The sequence below is a fragment of the Calidris pugnax genome, unplaced genomic scaffold (genome assembly GCF_001431845.1).
Source record: "Calidris pugnax isolate Ruff unplaced genomic scaffold, ASM143184v1 scaffold41, whole genome shotgun sequence".
Classification (NCBI taxonomy): Eukaryota; Metazoa; Chordata; class Aves; order Charadriiformes; family Scolopacidae; genus Calidris; species Calidris pugnax.
The window spans coordinates 19,030,243-19,039,534 of record NW_015094509.1 but is presented as its reverse complement, the minus strand read 5'-3'; the positions used below and the strand labels follow the sequence as shown (position 1 = coordinate 19,039,534).

Sequence of the window (9,292 nt, the reverse complement as noted above, 5' to 3'; positions counted from 1 at the left end):
TGAGGCCCTTAATGCTTTTCTGTTAAAAGGCCATATGTCTACTGTAATCTGAAATCTGCCAAATGTTTGCTGCATACATGCAGGATTGAATACAATTGAGTTTACCCTTCCTACCCAGCCACCACATCTGAGATGGGTCACAGCATACGCTAAACTCAAACCCATTGCAAAGAAAATAAATAAATAAATAAAACAAACCCAAGGGCTTTAAAAATATATATATAGATAGATTAGTATGACCTGAACAAGTGCATTTGATTGGGTCATGAAAAATCTTAAACTGTTGTAACTCAAGTCCCAACAATCATATGCCTAATATTTTATGAAGTCTGTGTCTGTCCCAGTAAATGAAATAAACTAGAGTCTGTTCACTGATCCTGAAGGGTCATGTTATGGTTTGTGTTCTCATGACTGGGCTGGAGCCTGCTGCTGGTTCTGCCTGGTTTGGCACAGTAGACATAGCCTGACATGCTGTCAGAGGAGTGTATTCAAAAGGGAAAAAAAAAAACCCAAACAAAAACTTTCTTGATCTCAAAAAGCTGACACCTCTGCAGGTGACATTAAATGTTGTTGGATGACACAGCTCTCTCTGGTAAGTACTTGCAGACCAGCGACTTGTTAAGTGTCATGTCCAGCAAGATCTTGAGTTCTAGCTGGATGGCAGATGGAGGGTGGCACTTTTTACCACTGGGCACAGAACATGAGTATTCACAGAGTCACTGTTTAAATAACAGTATCACAGCACTATGCTAATTGTGTGTTTGCCCGCACAGACTATTGTGTGAGATGCAGAGGGTTACTCCTAAAGGTTAATAAAGATGTAAGACATGTTTAACCTCTAGAAACAGGCACATGCCAGAAGCACTGAAGATATTTTAACAGCCAGATCACTGTGGTTTCCTCCAGCCACAGAGGGGAAAAGCTACTCACTGAGACATGTGAAGATGTGATGGGGGGATGTCTCTTTAGTTATGATGCTCCTTTGACAGTCAGTCCACAATATAACACAACAGCTCTCAATTACCCTCTGTAGGAAGATGCTGTCTTCCATGAACTATGGAAAGATCTTGAAAAATCATCCAGCCTTCACACACCTTCCCCTCCTGCCCTAAGACGCTGTTCCCAGCTCAGAGGGTCAGAGACACAGTGGCTGCCTGCAGCCCACAGTGGGCACAGCTGGGTGGCAAGGCTCTCACTGACAGATGAACATGGAAGTTTGTGCTTCTTCTCATGGTGTTGTTTCCATGCCTGTGTCTACCCAGAGAATTTCCTCTTCCCATGACTGGCGATGGAAAGAGTTTCCCCTGCCATAGGCCAGCCAGACAATATGACTTCAGACTTCAGCAAGCAGCAGCAGAAAAAGCTGAACTGTGTGTCAGGGCACGGTAACACTGCCAAATCTCTGCCAATCCACTGGTAGGTCTGATATGTCACCTACTCCTGTGACCAGCTTCCTGTCAAGGCTTCATTCTGACAACAGGCATGAAAGAACAACGTCTTTGAAATTTGCCCTCAGAACCAAAACCAGCATTTTCAGTAAAAGATTAGGAGAACAAGTTGAACCAGCAGGCTCTGCAGCCTGTCATCACTCACAGGTTTGCTTTGTTATCAGCACGTACATTCAAAAGCATGTTTGTAAAAAGGCTGTACCATGGTGGCCCCGTTCAAATCATGGAGGAAAGCAAGAAAATTATTTGGAGGGTGTGTGTGCCTGTGATGAGATCTGGCTTTCTTTGTGTGCAAGCTGCTGGGGATCATCAGTACTCTCTGATATTGTTATTTGTAAGCAGGCTTGCTCTCTTCAGGTTCTTTTCCTGCCCCTCAGTACAACAATACTAAGCATTTTGACACACTCTGGATGCATCACGTAACATTGGGAAAAAATCTTCATCAACTAAGTGACTGCCTGACCATCCAATAACCCAAACTCAGGTGTTTCATGCTGCAATCCAGCCTCCTACCCAGACAATCTGCCGAAAAAATCCATGCAGGCCAGAGAGTTCCACAAAGTGGGACCTGGGCCTTTCCCACAGCCTAACAGTATATCCCAGACAAGAGGAAATGTGGGTGAATCCAGGCTCCTGGGGCAGCAATTGACTGTTAGTGTGATCACATAAGGCATTGTCAAAGACAAGTGTGTTTGGTCCCCTACTTCCTTAGTAAGATCTGCACGTCACAGACACATCATACAGCCATCCTGCTCAGAAGCCATCCTGGAGGTGCACAGCACCCTACAAGTGTTACGTTCTCTCCTGATTTTTAGCTACTTCTGATAGAAAATGTGTCACTAACTCAGAGGTACTGCTCTGATGTGATGACTTCCAGAGAAAGGAATGAGAGATACATATGCCCTTTGATTTCTGGCAAATTTTCATACAACATGGGCAGAAAATGGGCCTCTAAGTTGGATGAGTGCAGCTGCAACCCTTGGGGTCTCCTGGGGCAGCAGTACTCAGGCGTCTGCAGGATGGTGACCCATCTCTCACTGAGCTGGTGATGGTAAGGAGGGGCTGTCATGTTAATAGTATTCATCTTCCTACCACTGATATGCAACACGAATCATGTTCTTGGCAAGTGAGCGAGAGACCATGTAATTATTTATGTAAAGTGGCAACTTTGGCTGAACTGGTTGGTAAGTACCAGGAACATGCAAAAGAGTACCCTAAAAATGAATAAAAGGGGTGTCCTGAGCCCCTGCTTAAATCTCATTCAGTCTAGGAAAGTCTCACTCTTTTTTTATGTCAGTTAATGAAATTTTCATTACAATAACAATTGAAATTTTGTTTCAATTTTTGTTATTGTTGTTATAAATAAACACTAACCCTGTATTTTTGTTCCCATGTGGCAGCTGAGGGTGACTGCACTGCCTCAGTTGGCAGCACTATTGGTAGGACAACCCCAAACACCAGGCTGGCAAGGGCCAGGGCAATGCTGCAAGCAGGCAGCGGCCGGCTGCGCCACTCCGACACCCTGCCTAGGCAGCAGGGCAATTAATAAAGGCAACTGCCTCCAACCAGTCGTGGAGGCTTCTGAAAACCACTGTTCTCTCCAGTTTCTCCATCTGAAGGCAGATGGGAATGCACAGGAGTATGTCCCCATCCTGAGAGCAGCCCATTGGAGGTGAGAGCCCGGACATCCTCCCAGGTGGGGAGCTGGTCCTCTTCAGGGATGATCAAGCTCTCCAGACTGGTCAGGATCAGCCCTGCAGCCTGGCGGCAATGAAATAGGGTGGATGAACACGTGCCAGCCTTGAGCTGCCTAGCTCTGGTAAGTTGAGTTTACTAGCACAGTCATTGTTTGTAGATCTATGTTTCAATTGCAAGTGCTCTTTGTTTTATGTGGCGTTATCTATGGATCCTACATAGGATATAATGCTGCTACTTAAAAATAACATGGGGTCATTCTCTACTGGGCTCTCACTACTGTCACATTAGACTATAGGCATGCCATTAAGTCATTTCTCTTAAATTAGACTTAAAAGAAACCTCTAACTGACCCGCTTTTAATTCTACTCCATGCTGGTTATGCATTAGAATTCATTACTTCAAACCATCCTGAAGGGTATTTTTGCTGACAGTCACAGTCCATTCTAGCCAAGAGTTTTGGACACATCCAAATGGGCATTACTTGTTTCTAGTCTGAACTTGTCTGCTATTAACCTCTAACTGTGGCTTCAAGTTATGGCTTTCTCTGCTATGTGAAAGAGAAATTGTTGGAAAGTTTCAATTTTGCAAGAGTGATTTCATTTTAAAGACCAGTGCTTTTCTCCAGAACCTGCAAAGCTTCATTTATAAATAACCTTGGATTTAAATGCGCAGAACACTGGCAGCCTCTCTGAAAACAACCACAGAGTTTTAGGTCTGTCTGCACCTAGTCTTCATGAGCCTTAAACTGCCCACAACATTTATATTAAAATCTGCAAATGGATTCTCAGTTGCTGTAGAATCATAATTTAGGACACGATTCTGTTTTCACTTACATCCATATCAGTTTCTACAACTCTCCCACTTCCAGGAGAATCCGCTACATGTGGAAATAGGTGTGGAACACACCTGACATGTCAGTCCAGTTGTTGGTAGTTTCATGGAATTTAGGGATGGAAGGAACTGCTAGATGGCTTAGTCTGACATCCTCTTGTACTCCATTCATTCTTGTACTGGGTCCAATAAATTGCACTGAACTAAAATGTAGCTTCAAAAAAAGCATCCAGAGGATTTCAAAACCCAGGAATCCACCACTCCCCTTCATCATTCAGACAAGTGTTAAAGAAATCTCACTATTAAATGTGCCTGCTTTCTAGCTTGAATACAACTACCTTCCACTTATAGCTTTCCAGTTACATGAAAACTATTCTTGTTATCTCTCATTTTTTTTACTGTGAAGACAACTGTCTGTTGTGCACAGTTTGCTTCTTGCTTTTCTTTTTGATAAGCTCTGCACAGTAGCCCATCTGCAATAAAAGACTGTGTAAATCCTTACCTTAGAGAAGGCTCAAGACAAGAGCCGTTCAGCATGGATGGGCTCAGCCACATCAGCTTCACTGAGGGACCAGCTCTGTTCCTATTTTCCTGGCAGCAATGCTGCCAAGGATGCTGTTCAGGGCAGTCCTGCTGCCAGCTACCATCATCTGCTTGTTTCCACCCAAGAACATCCCTGTTCCACGCACCCTGGACAGCCAGTTCATTGCAGCTGTCTTCAGCACAGATCAGTTCACTGAAGCAATCAGTCAAGCGCTGCAAACTCTGCTGGTCCAAGCCAGGGAGTACATCGACGTGTGTGTGTGTATGTGGTGTTTGTTGGGGGGGAGGACTGGCACATTTAAGGGTGATAGGAAAGAAAAGGCAGGAAAAATGCACGTGGAGCCATCCCCTCAGGATAAAAGCAAGAACTCAGCAGTTGTTGGAGAGTGGGTAACACGCCATCAGTTCATCCTCTAATTTGCTCTGTGGTAACCGATTTATTTAACCATAGCCTATGTCAAACTCCCCCCAAAACATATTTTGTCTGACCTCTGTCAAACAAACCCATTGCCTCATTAGAAAATGAAGTCAGGTTAGTTCATTAAGATTATACTCCTACTGCTGGCGGTCATCTATGCCTGTGGAGAGTGACAGCCAAGAAGTCCCTTTTCTTCACTACTTGTGATTGTAAATCCCAATTAGAAAACAGGATTGTTTGATAACGGTAACCATGCAGACGTAACATAACATCTAAATGTAAATGTGATATACTTCCAATGAAACACATCTACATCTGTTTTCTATAGCACTGCATGGATCGACATTAATCATATCCTCCCACTTTTAATTCCTTCCTGGTAGACGAGCCTAGCTTCAGCAACCTACGTTATCCCCCTTGCCCTGACAGCACGATCACACAACATGAGCTATGGCTGAGAAGGAAGTAGCTGTGGACATAAGAGACTCACCACTCCCATTATGTCATTTTCTAAAACAACGTTTCAGTGTGATTTAAGTACTGCTGTTGCTGCCCCTGTAATACAAGCAGGACACAGAGATTTGTGCCTCACCAGACTCTGTCTCTTGATCCCTGTTCAAATCTAAAGAGCATGGGATTAAGCCAATGGGACACTGTGTATTTCCAGAGTACTATACAGTCATCACAAGACGTACAGACTCCAAATTTGCACTGCTAAAAGGTGGGGGAAAAAAATAAATTAAAAATGCTCTTTTGTAACAAACGCTTGTTTGAAAAAGTTCATTTGGAACATTTGGTTACAAAAAGAAGGAAAATATGAACAAGCCCACCCTCCACCCCAGCCTCATTTCAGAAAAGATCCTAGATGTGAAGTCTGCTGTGCAGGACATATGTGCCCATGAATCCCAGAGAGGGCAAACAAGTGCCCAGGGAACCCAAGACAGGCTGGCAGCAACAATTTTCTTGATAGCCATGTTCAAGGCACAGAAGCACTTTGTTCAAGGCAAAGTTCAAGGCACTTTGCCCTGAGGCACAGTTTTGAGGATAGCCATGCTCAAGGACCGACTTGGGACCTGTGTGTAAGAACTTAATCCTCTCTTCCCTCTGGCATCGCCAGAGAAAGTCCAATATCAGGAAATCATGCTTTAGAACTCACTCAGACATCGAGGACTCGGTTACATGTGTGTTGGTAGTAGAGCTTGGTGATCCCTAAATGACAGATGTTCACCACATTCTAAGGCTGGTTTACACTAGATATTTGGGTAGTAGGAAGGGTAGTGTGGACAAGGGTTTCAATAGCCCTCTTGACATCCTTCTACCCTCTGGCTCTGCTTGGAGCAGATACTACAATTTGCTGCTGGCCTGATGAGAGAGACGTGCTGGGCCCTGTAGCAGAAGGTTCTGTACCACACACCATTTGGAGGTTATTGGAGTATGGGAATGGTGCTGCCAAGGGAGGAAGGCCTGAAACAGAGGAATGCCTGAAAGCCCTAGTAGGCTTCATGTTTTCTAAACCACGCTGTACTTTCACAAGGGCACTAAACCATCATAAACCAGTTTGCTGCCAAAAGCAGTTGTCCTGCCTTCTCCCTACCCAAGTTACTTGTTCTTACTTTTTTTGCTGCTCCCTCTCCTTTCTAACCTAGGTCAGTTGTCCCAACATAGGGAAAGGGACAGTGAGGAGACAGGAATGAGCAGCCCAAAGCAGGAGGAGGGCGAGATAGCTGCTTTCCCTGGCACTGCCAGGTTAAAACAGCCACAATACTCTGGCTTAAACTAGAGGCAGGCTTGTTCTTTGAGGCAGACTAATTGCTCAAGGAGCTCAGCTTCAATGGACATCCTAAACCCACTCAAAACTTGAGTTCACTAAACCTTGGCAGTGGCAGAGCACACCTGAAAATCCAGCCTCTTCCCTGAGGTACCCAAAAAATCTCCAGTCTAGGTAACCACTGACTTCAAACCACTTCTTGTGCATGAGGAGCCCCCAGACCACGGCAAGTTTTCCCACGCCAGAAGGTGAGGACGGGCAATAACTTGCTGAGGAGTCATCCCTGGGTTTCCCAACGGTGTCTGAACGCGGTCCCCTTTGTGGTCTCGACGCCTCCAAGCAGCGACCTTTGTGGTCCTTGAGAAAACAGGACGGGGGGGGGTGAGAAGCTGATCCCCCTCCCTGTCCCTCCCCATCCTCAGAGACAGCACCGGCCCCGCTCCGCCCGCGCATCCCGGCTGCGGGGCTCCTCTCACTTCAACACTGCCACCTAGTGCCGCTTTTCAGTCATTGCAAGTGGAAACGGGGGCTCCGGAGTGGGGGAATCCGCCTGGGAGGCAGAGGGGAGTTACAAAGGGAAGGAGCCCGTCCGTGCGGGTGAAAGCTGCTGGCAGGGGGCAGACGGTGGGATGTGCTGTTAACTGCTGGTGCCCCTGGATAACTGTGAGCCATCAACAAAGCACAGAATGAACATTTCTGTTTTAAAAAAATAATAATTAAAAAAAACCCCAAAACAAATCCACACCACAGTTTTCCAGTTCTTAAATTATCTAATGTGTTTCCTGGCTTGTTTTAAGGCAAGTGGCACAGGTATTAAGGCCAGTGGGAGCTTCCTTGGGTATTTACTACAGCAAATGTTTCCGAGACTGAATGGGTAAAGTGGGGTTGGAAACTGGAAAGTTCATCCATTCATAGAGGCAATTCCCTTATTAATAAAAAACAGCAGCAGCAAAAGCTGTCCCAGCCGAATAGTGGCTGTGGGAGGGAGTCCCACACCCCAAGCCTAAAGATGCAGGGAGAGGGGAAAGTGGGGTTTTCCCCCTAACAGCAGGGCGTTTAGAGGAAATCAGGTGGTGGCCACATATGGGTATTGCGTTTCTCTGCAAAATTTGCAACTTAGCTAATTGAATTCCTGCCGCTGAACTGGTCCTTGGCTGAGCTCATTTTAATGGGCAGGGTTTTTTTTCCTCCTTACAGGAGTTCCCTCCCTCCTTCTTCCCATCCTCCGCCTATTAAAACAACTCAAGTCTCACTTGTTAAAAGACCCCATAACGTGGAGGAGGCAGAAAAGCAGCAGCAGCAGGAGGAAAGAGAAAGACGTCTGGAAAATATTACCCGTTTGCTGCTGCTGCTGCTGAGAAACCTCATTGAAACAGCTACTCGGTCAGCAAGGCATCACCAAAGAGACTTTATCTGATGCTGTACATCTCTCAAACTTTCAGACGCTGCCTTGCAACTTCTCCAGGCTCCTGGCTAGCCGGGTTTTAAATAAGATCTTCAGCTTCGACCACGAGAAACTAACTCCTAATTTATTACTTCTAACTTTTTTTTTTATTATTATTATTATTATTTGAAAAGAAAAAAAAAATCCCACATCTCTGAGCTAGAAACTGAAGCAGAGAAAGACAAATACATGGTTATTGTGAAAACACGTGGGAGAAAATGAGTAGGACTGAATAGCCTTAAACGATTTTTTATTATTATTATTTTTTTCATTTTTAATTATTTTTTACTTCTGAGCGTCTCAATAAGTCCCTGAAAAGTGCGATTTGATCTTTTACCTCAAACTTGGAAACTGTTCAGCGGGAGCAACGGTACGTGAGACCACACAGCTGGCTGGAGCCCCTCTATGACCAAAGGACAGAAGGACAAACAAGGTAGGTGATTTATGATTACGCTTCTGTCACCTTAAGAGCAGAAGACCCTCTCCTTCCATTCCCACTATTCAAGGGCGAAAGGCTGAAAGAGATCCCCAAAACACGAGTGGGGCTGGGGGAGGATCTTACCGGCTCTACGCTACACCTATTTCAGGAATGAATAGGACCGCAGTGAGGATGAATGAGGTTTTCAGCTTCAACCCCTCCTCCGTGTAATCCTTTTAAGATATTGCCGAGCATTACGATTTAGGGGAGAAAAAAAAAAAAAGAAAAGAAAGAAAGAAAAAAAAAAAACCCAACACCAAAACCCTAACCAAACCTAAAAATAAAATAAAATCGAGCAACAGGTTAGGCAGCCGCTCCGCTCAGCCTAGCGAGGCGGAGGAGACCTGCTGGCAGCTTCTCCCCCGGGCCTCCCCTGCCTCTGCATCCCGGGCCGGGAGGGGGGACGTGCCAGGAGCTGAGGGATGGGACGGCAGGAAAGCCGGGCGAGGAGGCGGCGGGCGGGAAGGAGGGCTGGAGTCCCGCCTCGGAGGGGAGAAACCGAGGCGGCGAGCAGAGCTGGCGGGGCGGTTTCCCGCGGGAGGGACGGCAGCGGGAGGGCTGCGGCGGGGCGGGAGCTGCGGCGCTGCCCGCCAACTTCCAGCGCTGCACGCCGCAGCCCGGACCCGCCCCGACCGCGGCCCGACCGCGGGACACCCGGCGGGAA

At 46.2% G+C, this 9,292-nt stretch overlaps 1 protein-coding gene across 1 annotated transcript in view; it reads left to right on the top strand.

Annotated features, from left to right (window-relative positions):
* Window positions 1-7,988: 7,988 nt before the first annotated feature.
* HAS2 (hyaluronan synthase 2) overlaps window positions 7,989-9,292 on the top strand; it is a 19,530-nt gene continuing 18,226 nt past the window's right edge. The window contains exon 1 of the mRNA XM_014965183.1: window positions 7,989-8,583. The gene's annotated coding sequence lies outside the window, so the exon portion shown is untranslated. The remainder of the gene's footprint in view (window positions 8,584-9,292) is intronic.